Source organism: Protopterus annectens, chromosome 15.part0, assembly GCF_019279795.1.
Source record: "Protopterus annectens isolate FY-2018-M chromosome 15.part0, PAN1.0, whole genome shotgun sequence".
In the NCBI taxonomy this organism is placed as follows: domain Eukaryota; kingdom Metazoa; phylum Chordata; order Ceratodontiformes; family Protopteridae; genus Protopterus; species Protopterus annectens.
This window is the reverse complement of record NC_056749.1, coordinates 226,658,842-226,673,630: the sequence shown is the minus strand read 5'-3', so window position 1 is coordinate 226,673,630 and position 14,789 is coordinate 226,658,842.

Below are 14,789 nucleotides of genomic sequence, written 5' to 3'. Positions count from 1 at the left end.
AATGTGTACAGCATGAGGAGGAGGGTGACAGGGAGCACTCGCATGATAAACAAAAGGAGGAGGAGGAGGAAGAGGCTGAGAAGTGGAGGCCAAGAGGCCTAGTTTGAGTAAAAATGTAGAATAGTGTGAGAGGGGTACAAGAGCAGAAAAGAGAAATTAAAGGGGGAAACGAAGAGCAAATGTTGTGCCCAAAACAGGGCAGAACAACATTAGTAGGGTTAGGGGGAAGGAGGAAACTGGGGAAAACAGATCGCATAGGCTATTAAGAGTGCTACTGTCACTGGATAAAGCTGGATGAGTGTCAAATTTAATTTTACATCATATGATTTAGATTGGAGCTACATTAGCCAGGTGCAGAACATGGGCATAGCCATGTGTCTGCCAGATATTGTTTTAGTTGAACTTGAAAAAATGTTGTGTTTTTAGCTAGTCTGAGGGCACGGTGGATATATTTCCAGATTTTGGAAAAATAGAAAGAATACAGAGAATTACCTGCAGTATTGTTCATTCATTCTTTTATTTATTCTTTTGTCTATTTATTTGTTCATTTATTTAGTTCTTTACTTGTTATTGTTTTTTATTAAGTATGCAAGTAGATTAGTCTTGGTGGGTAATTTTTAGCCATGACCTGGGTCATAGTTGAAAATTTTTAGTGCAACCATTTAGTCAGCATGTTTTTGGAGGTGAGAGGAAACCAACAAACCAAAGTGGCTATCTTTTACTTACTCAGTTTTCAGTTGCTCAGGGCCCATTTGTTTGCAGCCGAATACCTGACCGTGTATTTGTGTGCGGGACACTTCAACACATACATTACTTTGTGTTTTCTCAAAGGTGATGTGACTTCAGAGGCAATATATTTATAGATCAGAGGCCCTGCATCAGCAGGTACAGTGTGCGCATGCCCCTTCTAAAAACAACTTTTGTTTACATTTTGGCCATTTGTGAGTATTCTTGCTTTTGAACGATTAGTGACAAATTTTTGAAACTTGAACAGATGAAACATAAGTTAGTATGACAGATCCAACCAGAGTACCATTTGATAACCCACATAAACATAGAACATGCATACACCACAAAACAATGATCAGATATCAGGACTGAACTCCAGACCCATGAGACAGATAGCTTTCCAAAAAGCCAGTATGTTACCCATTTAAAACCACACATGATTATTGTAAATGTGGTGCAGATAGTTGCTAAAGATTCAGTGCACAAAAAAACAAGACAGAAATACCTTGTAGCAACTGGCATGATATTCAACAGACCTTATGGAAAGAGAAGGCAGAAAGGGGTAAGGGTATGAGTGAAGGCGGTAAGACTCCTTCACTCATACCCTAAGGTAAGAAGGTAAGAAGAGTGGCGGAGGAGAAGGACTTCAGAATTACAAAAGACTGAATGATGGTGAGCGTACCAGTGGTAAGACTGAGTAAATAGGTAGTAAATGACTGTAAGAGAAGATATATTTGTTCTAGGGATATAAACCTCTTATGCAATACTAACAGAATGGTTTGGAGGGGCGGATATATCTGGTAGAAGATACTACTACTCTAGAACAGACTCACCATCCGCATGAAACAAAACTCATCCTTGTCCATATCCAAGAGCAACATGGATCTACGGATGGGAACAAAAAAAATAATTACACAAGGACTGCCCCCTGTACTACTAATGGATAGAGGTAGGTCTTAAATGCTTTACCCCATGCATGGATCCCTCATATTATCTACAGTATGATTCCAGTTATTTTCATTATGGGTAATATATAATTATCAACCATGAGATGGGTAAGGCTAGTCTCTAACCAAATGTGACAGGTTAGTTTGATCACCAAATGGAAACTGGCCAGGCTTAAAATGACCTGCAAGGGCAACTAGCCTAGTTCTTATTATGAACCTAGAAGGACCAGGATAAGAAAGTAATGGTTGTGACAGAGTGAGAAGATAATAGAAGGACTTGATAGGAACTGGAATATGAGTTCAGTGAAAAAAATATATACAGTAAAAAATTACTGTATGAGACTTTAGACTGTTTAGTTAGGTCAAATAAGCTTACAGTTGCTGTTATTTTATCTTCTGCTCTAAATAACCATCACCTATTTATTTTATTGCATTTATTTATGTACTGGCATTTGATTCCCAAGAAAGTCCAACTGGGTAGGTGCCCATTTTCAGTGGAGGCCCGGGGAAAAAAGCACCAAAGTATTACAAAGACATTTTAAGAACAATAATTTTACAGTCTTCAAAAATAATACAAAAACATCTACAGTTTCAGTTGTTGTTGTTGTTGCTGTTGTATCTTTTGGCTTTTCCAGGTTAGGGGTCGCCACAGCGGAACTCCAGTCACTAATGATTGGCAGTAGATTTTTACGTACCGAGTTGCCAGCTCTGACGCACAACCTTCAACGAAGGTACTCCCATTCACTCATGTCTCAACACAGAAGATGGTTTAGCTGAGAATCGAACAGGACAACGTCATACTGTGAGGCGACAACGCTACCGCAGCACCACCACCGCAGTTGTAATTTTACTAAATTAGACATAACGTGAAAACTGGTTAAGAATAGATACAACTTATATGACAAAAGATTTAATATTTAGAGACATTTTAGCCAGTTTATAGAGAAATTAATGTAAGTCAGTATAATACAAACAGGAACTGCAATAAGAAGTGACAGAAAAACAAGGTTATGGTATATTTAGAAAGTGAGTGAAGTAAGGCGGTATAAGATATAAATATGCACTTGTTCATATTTAGGGACAGAGTTTCTCCTGGGGTTGAGCAAGAACACTGCCACATTTTGGCTAGGAAGTCTTTAAAAATGGTTTTAAATGGACTGGAGAAAGGGTATTGACCTGATGGATACAGGTAAGGAGCTCCAGTCCTTGGCAACATGAGATGAGTACAGACCATGCCCAGCAGATTTGATACTTTTGTGGACAGACAGGAGTTTTTGATCACTGGATCATAATGACTAACTGAGAACATAGTTGTGTAGAATGGTATTTAATGCTGGACAAGCAGATGGATGTTGGATAATTTTATAGGTGGTAAAAAGCTGTATATATGTTATTTGATGGGTAGTTCTAACCAATTTGGACATTTATTGCTATACAGTGGTGGGTTCTGAAAGGGCTATTTGCTGAAAATGTAGACACTTTATTATAGCCTTGAGGTTAAGGATGAGAGCACCATAAAATAGTGAGGAAAGGAGGTAAGTTGTGGTAAGTGTAGTTTTAGCTGTATTGGTGAGAATGTTTTTTACTCTGTAAATTATCCTTAGTTTTTGGTGAGATTTTCTATATGCAGGTCAAATTTAAGATTATTATCCACTATCGTCCCTAATAATGTGCTGTGAGAAATGTCTTCAATGGCTGTATCATTAAGAAAGAGGATTTAAAATTTTGTTTTTTCATAAGAGAGGAATTTTTGGGGAAAAGTATTTTTTTTCTGGGGAGTGAGCATGAGTTGTGAGTTAAAAAAAAAACATGTTTTAGTGGTTTATGGAGATGTCCCATGCCAACTATTACCAAGAGCAGTTAGTTTATAGCCAGTACAAAGCAATTAACAAGGAAACACAAAGTAGAACAAGTTTTCTTTCATTTATTGAATGCAGAAATCAGGAAGCTGGGGAGACTAATTAACTGACATGTAAAGTGTAATCTATTTGCTAAGAGAAAGGACAGTGGCCAACTAATAAGTGGTCCTTAGAATTCAAGGACTACTCCTTTGTGACGGATACAACAACCACTTTCCAGTGCAGGGCAGGCACTAGTTAAAGTTAACACACAGCAAGACTCTTCATGGAAAACCTGTTTCATTGCACAATGAATTCTCAGTGAAAACATTCAGGAGTCGAACTTTGTGGCAGAGCTCCTGCAGCATCCAACTCAGGGTTGGATGTAGTGACCACAGGCTCTGAAAGGAAAGAAAAGATAAAAGCCATTTTAAGTCAGACTAGTCAAAATAAAGCGGGTACAGGTAGACACAACAGCCAGAGTATTAAAATATTTTCAGAGGCTCTGCTTGAAATATCTCCTATTGAAATTAAGTCTTAAAATTCTCTGTGGCTGAACTGCTGATCACTACTGCTATTTAATGACAGATTTAAGATACAAACTTCACTGAGGTAATAGAGCAAAGCTGCTTTCAAGCAACAGTATCTGTAGAGCTGTACACAGTGACTTAATGTACATCACAGTATGGGATACGACATATCAGTGATTCTCCATTTGTATCTGCGGCTGCTGCTATAGATTAAGTGATGCTAAATTAAACTTTGCTGTTCTCATGTTTATCTTTGTCTTTATTACTTTTATTTATAATTAATCACTTTCTTTTGTAGCAGTGTCAGCAGCACAACAGGTAACACACCACACCTGGTGTCAAAGTCATGGCCTCAAGCTAAATGCCAAAAAAATGCATAGTCATCCCGTTTGGGAAAAACAAAACACCTACGAATTACCACATAGGCGGATGCCCTCCTAATACAGAAGAGGTAATAAGAGATCTGGGGACCCAGGTGGATAATAATCTCTCCTTTGACAATCATATTGCCAAAGTAGTTAGGAAATCCTTTTATGTGGCCCATCTAATTACTAAGGGGTTCGCATCTACAAATAAAGAGGTTATAGTGCCCCTTTACTCGTCACTCATCAGACCCATCATAGAGTACAATGCCCCATTTGGGATGCACCTCACAAGAGACTTCCAACAGCTGGAAGGACCACAAAAGCACCTCACCAAGAGGATTACTGGCCTCAAACATATGTCCTATGCAGCCCGACTGAAAAAACTCCGGCTGTACTCAGTGGCATATCGCTTACTCAGAGGTGATCTCTGCCTGACTTACAAAGCCATGTCCAACTCAGAATTGATGGACATGCTCCACCTAAAGAAATCCAAGTCACTGCGAGCCATGTGCTCTAGTGAGCTAAACCTCACCACAACAATAAATAGAACATGCTGGAGGGATAGATTCCTGTCACACAGACTCCCCATGATTTGGAACAAAATTCCTAACTACATTAGGCAGAGCCCCTCACTAACACTCTTCAACAGAAGCCTTGACGAGTGGATGGGTAACAGAAAATACACCCCTGGGATCACTTCATTGGCTCTGCTTGACAGAGGTTCAGTTATTTAATCAATGGGGCGGCGAAGGCCGACACACTCTGGCTAGGCTTAAAAATGCCCTCGGGCAGATAGCCTAGTACCTACCTATGAAACTATGAACACCCATCTTTGATGCAGAAGGCTGTTAGTTCTAGTCCCACACCAGGCAGATAGATTACTGACACTGCAGTGCTGCATAAGAGGGTGTTGCACTCCTGAATGTGTTGTCCTTTGGGTGAGACATTAAACTGAGGTTCCATCTCCTTGAGTTGATGGTAGATTAAGTGGATGTAAAAGATCCCATGGCACCAGTTGAAGAGAGGCCACATTTCTCCTAGTAGCATAAATACTACCTTAGGTGTCTTCTGAAAAGATGCTACTAGCCTAGTGGGACTAATTTGGTCAATAAAGTATTATCAGGTCATGGATAAAAATGGGCCATTGTTGGTTCAGCCAACTTAATTAGTACTAAAAAAGAAACATTTCCTGGCATGAGCATATAGCAATAATAATGTAGCAATAATTTAATTAAATAACTAATTGAAACTCCTCCATACTGGATAAGTCAGGTGTCAATGTTTGCAGCAGTCTTCAGATTTCCTTAACCAAGAGTGGATATAAATCGAATTATCGTTATTACTCTTCAAGAATTCTTCTATATATAATATGCAGCTAAAAGTTAGATCACCTTAGTCATTTGCTACAGTAGATGCTAAAGATTTAGCCTGCCTAAGAATGTAACACAGAAACAAGGTGACCTTGCTAATGAAGGTACAAGTAATTTGGGTACCACACATACTTTAGGCAATTCATCCCACTGTCAACAAGGCCTAATCTTGGAAACTAGATGGCCTATATGAGCAAAAACATTTAATATGGCTAACATATTCCCAGTGCAGGCTTGTTTCCTACTCAGTTTATGAATTACATGTAAGCAAATAATCTTGTCTCAGTATTGTTGCATTCTTTATGATTCCAGTATTATTTTTGTACTACAAACATAATAGTTGGTGGGGACATGAAATAAAAGTCTTTTGGCTTTTCCCAGTTAGGGGTTGCCACAGTGGAACTCCGGTCCGCTAATGACTGGCAGTGGATTTTTATGGTAGTAATATAAAATAATTCCGCCAAGTAGATAAAGCTGGTGTACTAAGAAATAAGATAAAATAAAACAAAATGTAAAGTAAACCAGCAATACGACACTCTATACCTAAACAGCAGAAAATTTATTAAAGCTTGCTAGTTCTAGACTTTCACCAATACAGGCTTCTTCAGGCAAGTGTTGTGGTGCCGGTTTATTTTACATTCTGTTTTATTTTATCTGGGCACATGTAGTAAACCAGCTTTTTCTCCATCAGAAAGGTTCGGATTTATACTTGCTGGAAATGGACATAAAACAAGGCAGTTTATCTGAACAGCTCCAAATAATGTTGCCTATAGTACACAGTAGAATAACTAAGATGTTTTGTGAAATTCTTTGCATGAAAACAGTGCTGTAGTGGTCCCAGTTGCCTCTACCAGCTGTTTCACTGATTACAGTTGTGATGGGCAGTCATTCATTTGGATGTGCGAAACAACTATGCATGTAATGAACATTGCGACACATACTGAACAGCTCAAAATGCATAGAGAAAGAAAAATTCTGAATGAGCCCACAGTGCCGAATCATGTTCAACTATATATTGTCATAAAACATTTATACTGTATTTCCTGAGAGCTGTACCATTCTTAGACTGGTATCTCACAGAATGCAGTCTCCACATTCCCAATTCCCCAAGTTTTTATTATTGTCAGCTGTATTGTGAGGTTATGATGCTGTATTTTTTGTTTTTATCTCTGTAGGATGTTTCTCTTTTTTCATGCTATGTGAATAATGAATTATTATATACAAGTAAGAGAGTATAAGGAATGAATCCCATCACATAGAAGGATGCATGACTAATTAGTGTTATCATCCACAGTTTTGGTGAGCTTGTTGTTCGGTGAGTTTGACCTGTCCAGTTTGGTGTAGGAGAGCTAAGCACTGACATCTCACAGAGGATCTATGTTTTCTTAAGTGTAACAATTACTACTGATGTCCTGTAACCCTTTTTTATACTATACTGTTTACTATTTTCATACTAACAAAGTAAAATCCTGGTGGGATAATGTCATAATTACTACATGTTTCACTGCTGAAATTATCTTTTTTTAATCCTCTATTCCTCACTCTGTCTTCAGACACTTTCATGTAATTTACAGCTACCCTTCCCTAGTTCACATCAGTAGAACACATTCCACCACTTCCTTAGTGGCCAGTCCTGGGGACATGATTCCTCACTTATTAGGTCATAATTTCTTGAGAATTAAGTCTTTTGATTAATTAGAGTCTAAGGGCTAGAGAGTGAGGATCCTTAGTGGGAGGTCTGGGGATTATGAATTATCATTCTTTGTGTGTGATTGGTCAGCTTTCATTGGCAAGATTGTTTAACATGCAGTAACATCAGCTAAATTATGATCTACAGCAAGCATCATAAACAGGGTTCCTGTAATATCATTCACAGCAGTTTTGGTGAATGCATATACATTGAGACATTTGCCAAAATAACTTTCACCGACAATGGAGTTTTCATCTTTCTCCATTGTTGTGTAACATCAGAATTGGTATTTATAAATTCAGGGGTGTGGGGGTTTCACTCCCATATAAGAATGCAGGGGGCTTACCCCATGTAGTCAATTATGTCTTTGAGGTTCAATTGAATTAGTTTTGGCAAATGGTTGTCAATGTATATGCATTTGCCTGAAACTGCTGTCAATGTCGATGAGTCAACATGTATCCCGTAAATGTCTGACACACTGAGTTTGAGAGACACTTGGACTCTTCCAGGACTCATACCCACACCTGTCACTTAAATATGATAACGTGCCAGCAGACATACCTCTCAGTCTCTGGACCTTAAAAATCACAGGATGTGGAACAATTGAGATAAACCAATTTATTCTCCTGCCTGGTCTTTAAAAATCATAGTAGACAGTCACACAGAGAAACATATTCTTTCTTTTTCTATTTTGTGTTAGATTACTAGTTTTTCAGATAATTGTCCACATATACTAAGATGTTACCTCTGAGTGGGCTTAGTTCGATTATTTAATAATGTATGTAGCCTTAAAAAGTTTTGTATAAAGACTAGAGGTGATTGGCGTTACAGTCCTCCTGGCCTGGCCAGTTTATCTTATAGGACTATACTGCTAATCATATCCTGTCTTTATAGAAAACCTTTCATATAAACTCTATTACTTTTATTTACAGTATCTCAAATGCCTGTTTAACATCCCTGTCTACACCTCTTCAGTCTTCTTCACAAAAATGTTGTAAAATTATTGTTAGCACAGATTATTTAATATTACTTAATGCTTCAGTTTCCTTGCATGACTGCATACTACTACCATGAATTTATTTTTAAATATAGCATAGAGCACTTTATTACTTTAATATTTACCAAAGCAAATGTCACCTTACTAAATATTTATTACTGAGAACACATATGTAATTTCCTGTATATTGTATCTTCCTATAAAGCTTTTCTCACTGGGCCACTGCTGAAAAGTGGAACCTTACCCTGTTTAACTTTCCCAGTTAAAAATGCAAATAAATAAATAAATAGTAGTGACAGTATCTCGGCAGGTAGCATACCCACCTTTGCTGCTGGAAGGTCAGAAGGCTGTGGGTTGTATTCCCACCCCAGGCACTTGGATTAAAAAATAAACCATGTTCAAAAGTATATTTATATATTAGGTCAGTGATAATCAGTAAAGATGATGTGCTTAACTGAGTATTTAAGGGCATTTCCAAAGGAATGGAAGTCAGCTTGCAGACGGACACTGTGCTCAATGACTCTATGGTGCTACTGTAACCTGAATGCAGAGAGTGTATTCATTGCATGCACCTCTCTCTGCTCTCTATCAAGACCATCGCAGCAGCTAGGATGACATTGTGGCTGTAAAGGTCAGGTCAGAATTTGAAATGGAAATCAAAGGCATTCACAAGATAGTGAGAAGTAGCCCATCTTTCAGTCAATGAGTGACTGGGAGGAGACAGGGAATGGAACTGACTTCCCACTTCCATTGTTAAGCGTGTAGCCCCACCTGAAGATGGACCATTGTCAGAAATATCTTCCCAGCCCCTTTAATCTGTCCTATTCATTCAGGTTTGTTTCCTGTACTAGAGGTCAGGACAGGGTCAGGTCAGAACTGGGGCAGTAGAAGTTGAGGTGGAGTTACATAGGAAACTACACATTTGTTTACTAAAAACTAATTGGGAGTCACTTGTGTTTAATACTGAATATTGTCTGTATGCTATATGTTTGGATGCAACTTAAAAATGTTACGTTCATGTGTAAATCTTCACTCAGTCATAGTAGTATAAGCAAAAACTGGAAGCTAAACATAAGAGTTCAAAACTGATTCATTAAGTTTAGACCATGTTTACTATTCATACTGCTTTCAAATTAGTTTCCATTGTTTCATTTTTTTCACAGGTGTAATGAGTGTTTCCAAATGCATACACCGTCCTTTTTATAACAGTATGGGGAGTTTCTCTGGATGTGAATACTATATTCTTAGTCTTTATGTGGCATTGCAGTAAATAAAATTGAATAACTGAGAAAAGTATAGAATAAAACATAACTTCAAAGACATATAAACAAAGAAATATGTAAAATTACAATTTAAACACGTCTTGAAAAAATGCATCCGTGAAGTAAAATTAAATAATATGCATACTGTATGTTATATAGAATTGTGAAATGCAAACTGTACATTACTTTCAATTTAGCATATGTGTATTAATGTCCCTGTTCAGTGGTAATTTAATTTAACCATTGTTCCTATACAAGAGCATGTGGCTTCTTTGCTGAGATCCTTATGAAGAGATGTTTTGAATTCATTCAAAGTAAGTAATATTTTAAATTCATTAGGAAGATGCACAAAAATACATAAATAAAGTTGGGTTTATAGTACCATGGGAGTAGCACTATAGATATTCAGTCTGTTACCATCCTATATGGACCATTCTAGAATCCAGCTTACCTAATGGGCACTGCTGCATTTCAGGCTTCTTCTTCATATAGTGATGACCACACTGCTGTAAAACTTACTACCTGATATGCTACACAGCTTACTTGTTGGCATACCCCACAATGTTACTGTTTAAGAATCAGGGATATGGCCAAAAAAATAATTGGAGACAAGGCCAAAAGTCAGGACAATTTTTAAATATTACCCTAACTCACATAAAGTTAATAGAGAAACAGGTTTTGCATCAATATGCATTTTCTGAGCAATAAGAAGTGTCTCTCTTAACGTCCAGCATTATTTACTAACTGTAATCCTCAGTGATTTACCAGAAAATCAAATGTTTTATGATGGACATGGCAAAAATATGAAGCAAAGTCAGACACAGCTCTGTTTGCTGATCAAAAAAGACACCGCTGTCATTTTGTTTAATTTTATTTTTGGAAGTAGCATCACAGGGCTGGAAAAGTTTATTCAGAGTAGTAAATGTACATGCGAATAAAAATGATCTGGGCCACTGCATGGACTAAGTGAATCCATGCCATAGCGTATTATACTGTAAAAAGCTGCAGTGACCAAGATGCTATGTGCATGTCTATGTGTGTACAAGAATGTGTGTGTGTGTGGGGCGGTGGTGGGGGGCATCTGAATTGAAGCACTTCATCTACACTGCTGAGGGTACATACAGCTCCAACCTGATGTCTGGTGCAGTAACACACATCCCACTCTCTAACAGTCTAAGCTTACCTGAGCCCAAGAGTATATCTTACATAAGGTGGCTGATGATTTCTGGAGAATTATGATTTCTTAACTAAATGACCACCAGCTCCTAGAGGTACATAACACCTGGCCATCCACATAGGTATAATACTCATATTCATTACCATTTACCTTCCTTAGTCAACTAAATGTATCCAGTCTTACAGTCTGAGTCTACACTACATCTTTCTTAAGGGGCATCCAGTCCACAGAAACCACCACCGTGTACCCTCCAAATAACTCACTCACGCCCCATTTTTGCACATGAGTCATGTAGTAAGTGGTGAAGCAGCCCCTCTTTCTACACTTCTCACATTATCTGTATATTTTGCCCTTTTGGGGGAACAAATGTAAATTATAAAAAAGCACCCCAAAAATCATATAATTATGTTAAGAAACACATTCTCCCATATGTGCCTTTACACGTAGAAACTGGTCCCCTAACTCTTCACAAAGCAAAAGAAAGAGCTGGACCTCAGTCACATGATCTTTTCTCCACCTTGGCTAAGCCATCTGGTACCACAGATGTGACAGGTCACCAATGCAGGCTAACTTATATGGCAATATTAAAGAACAGACCTAGGACTGCACAAAGCTACCAATACATTTTACAAGGTGAGGTAAATGGGTAGTGTGCTTGAGAATGTAGTCATACTTAAGGACCAGTTGTCATTAGCTCTTGATTGTTTATCTTAACACCTGAAGAATATTACTTGGCTCAAATTCTTCATGCCTTTATGGGACTTTGCTGTGTTCATTCATGCACCTGGAATGCTTTCTTTTCAAACACAGATCTTGTTAGCATGCAATGGATACAGAATTCTTCAACAAGTATTTTAACAAAATATTCTAAGTTCTGTAATTTTTACCCCTTTGTAGCAGGACCTGAGCTGCCTGCTTGTGGTAGGATGATTTGTTTATAAGATACTTTGTAACAATATGGGGTTCATGTTTTTAAAAGATCTGTTTGTGCCCTGTGTTTTTCCTCACTCACTGAAATAATCAGGAGAGGAGCTGCAAGCTGTTTCCATATCCAGGAAGGAAACCTCAGACAGATGACCATTAATCTGCTTTGCTTGGATTCTATGGAGTCACCTACCTAACCTGATTACCTGATTAGGGTGAGGAAAGAACATCCCTATTTAAGCTACCTAAAAGGAACTGTAACATAAACTTTATGATCTTCGTATTGTATTGGTGAGCTCTTGTCATATTATCTAATTTTATTGCTGTACATGGGAGGTATAAAGCTGAGATACAGATTGTTTTTTCTATTATTATTTTTTATTATTGCTAAAATTAGCTCAGCTTAAATTCTGGGATCTCTTGTTTAAGTAGGGTTATATTTAGGACGTTTCTTTTTATAGAGAATTGAAACACTTCTAAATTGCTTATTTATCTTGTCAATGCAGGTTATATTAAATCCTAGACAGGTAATGGGAGGTAAAGGTAAGGTAACTTGCTTCTTTATCCTGTCAATGCAGGCTATATTAAATCTTAGACAGGTAATGGGAGGTAAAGGTAAGGTAATGTCATTATCAGGTATTTCTGGCTTTAGCTGGGTTTCTGTGGCAATAACTATACTGAGGGACTGGACAGTGAGGTAGGTATGTATGTCATGGATTATATTACACATGCTTCTCAGGTTCATATTTAACAAGTGGAGGTTATGCTTGGAGGATAAAGGTTTGCTAATAGTGGGGGCACTGTGTGGTATGGTCAGGGTAGAGTTGCTAAGAGAGAGGACCGGGGTTTGGGTGAATGTCTCCACTGATTAACTGAATAGTTCTTTTCTGTAGGAAAGTGTATAACCTAACAGGCTTTTGCTTTAGATTTACTGGTGCCCTGGTGTTTGGATAATTAATTTTTATATATTTGTAGATGTATAGATCTATGATGGATGAGTGATCAAGACTGTATGATGTTGTAAAGGAGGGGTGGCCTGGGGGTTTGTTGGGTAGATGTGCATAAGTGGGTGAGGTATAGTTCTGTACTGGGAAAGTCTGACATTTGGCAAGATAGGCTAGAAGTACAGGGAAGTGACAAGGAGAGGAATAGGTAATGTCATTTTTAACTGTATAGTGTGTAACTACAAGTAGGATATACTGGACTAAAATGTTTGGGGCATAAGAAAGAATAAGTTACTTTACTTGGTAGAGTAGCAATAGAGAGTGAAGTATATTATGTCAGCTCCTACTGGTTGAGGTTATATATTATATGTGTGTCATGATTGGTTTTGGTTGTGGGGGCTGGAGCTGTGAATGGAAATTTTGAGCCAAATGGCATACTTCTAAAGACCTATCTGATTATTTAAAATTTAAACAGCTTAGAAATTCTACTAAAGCATCAATACTATTAGATAAAATAAACTTCTACGTTCAACTTCAACAGACCAATCAACATAGACCACAGAAATTCTGGTCAGGTATCAATAGACTCCTACACCCAGGCAACTCTAAGACAACAACTCCATCAGGAATTGCCCAAGAGACTCCCAAACAAATTGCTGATACCTTTAATATCTTCTTTACTGAAGCCATCCAGTCACTTGCTAACTCTCTACCTCCTGTATCCACTAATCTGTCCTCCTCCTCAACTAACTCACCACCTACTTTCCAACTACAACCTGTGCCTACATCCCTCATCTGTACCCTTCTTCAAAAACTCAAACATTCTACCCCCTCTGCTGACCTCTTATCTGCTAAATATCTGCAAATATCAGCTAAAGTTATTGCTTGCCCTATTTTGATCTTAATAAACAGAACCATAACAGAGGGTACCATCCCATCCATCTGGAAAGTCTCCCATATAATCCCCCTACACAAAGGTGGCAACTCAATAGAACTTTCTAACTTTCGTCCAATTGCCTTACTCTCTCCCATAGCTAAAATCATGGAAAAATGCATCCACCGTCAACTGTTAGACCACCTTCTCCAAAATAGACTATTAGCTAGCTCTCAGCATGGCTTTAGACCTTTCCATAGCACCGCTACTGCCCTGCTATCATTTTCTGACCACATTAACAAAAACCGTAACAATAACACCCTGTCCTCTGCAATCTTTATTGATCTCTCAAAAGCATTCAACATGGTTAACCATCAGCTACTGTTGAATATTCTTAAGTCCCTCTCACTTGATACTCAAACACTACAGTGGTTCAAGTCCTACTTAGATAACAGGCAGTGCTTTGGGATAACAGTCTATCCACCCACCTTCCTGTCACCTTTGGTGTACCCCAAGGTTCTATTTTGGGCCCTCTTCTATTCTCCATCTTTATAAACGATTTAACTATAAGTATCCCCCAAGCTATATGCATACAATACGCAGACAACTCCACAATAATATCCTCAGCTACAGGTCCATCTGAACTGCAGTCCCTAACCCAAAATGTGTTTGAGCTAGTAGAAGAATGTTTTTTACAGCGTCGTCTCCTCCTTAACCCCAAAAAGACTAAAGTATTGCTCTTTACCCCTACACAAAAGTCCCCCCCAAATGACTTCATTATCAGATCTACTAATGGCACAGTCATATCTCCTGATACTACCACCAAACTCTTAGGAGTAACTATTGATCACAGTCTTAACTATGATACTCATGTCAACACCACAGTAAAATCAGTTAACCAAAAACTAGGCTCCCTCTATAAAATTAAACCCTTCCTTACTCCCATAGCTAGAACTACTATTGCCCACACGCACCTTATCGCAACTCACTTTTATGCCTCTCCTATATACACAAATCTATCTAAAAGCAATCTCAACAAGCTGGCAATCTCCTACAATAACACTGCCAGATTTGCTACCAGCTCCCCTTTCAGAACCCATCACTGCCAAAATCTGAAACAACTGGGTTGGCTGGAACTGCAT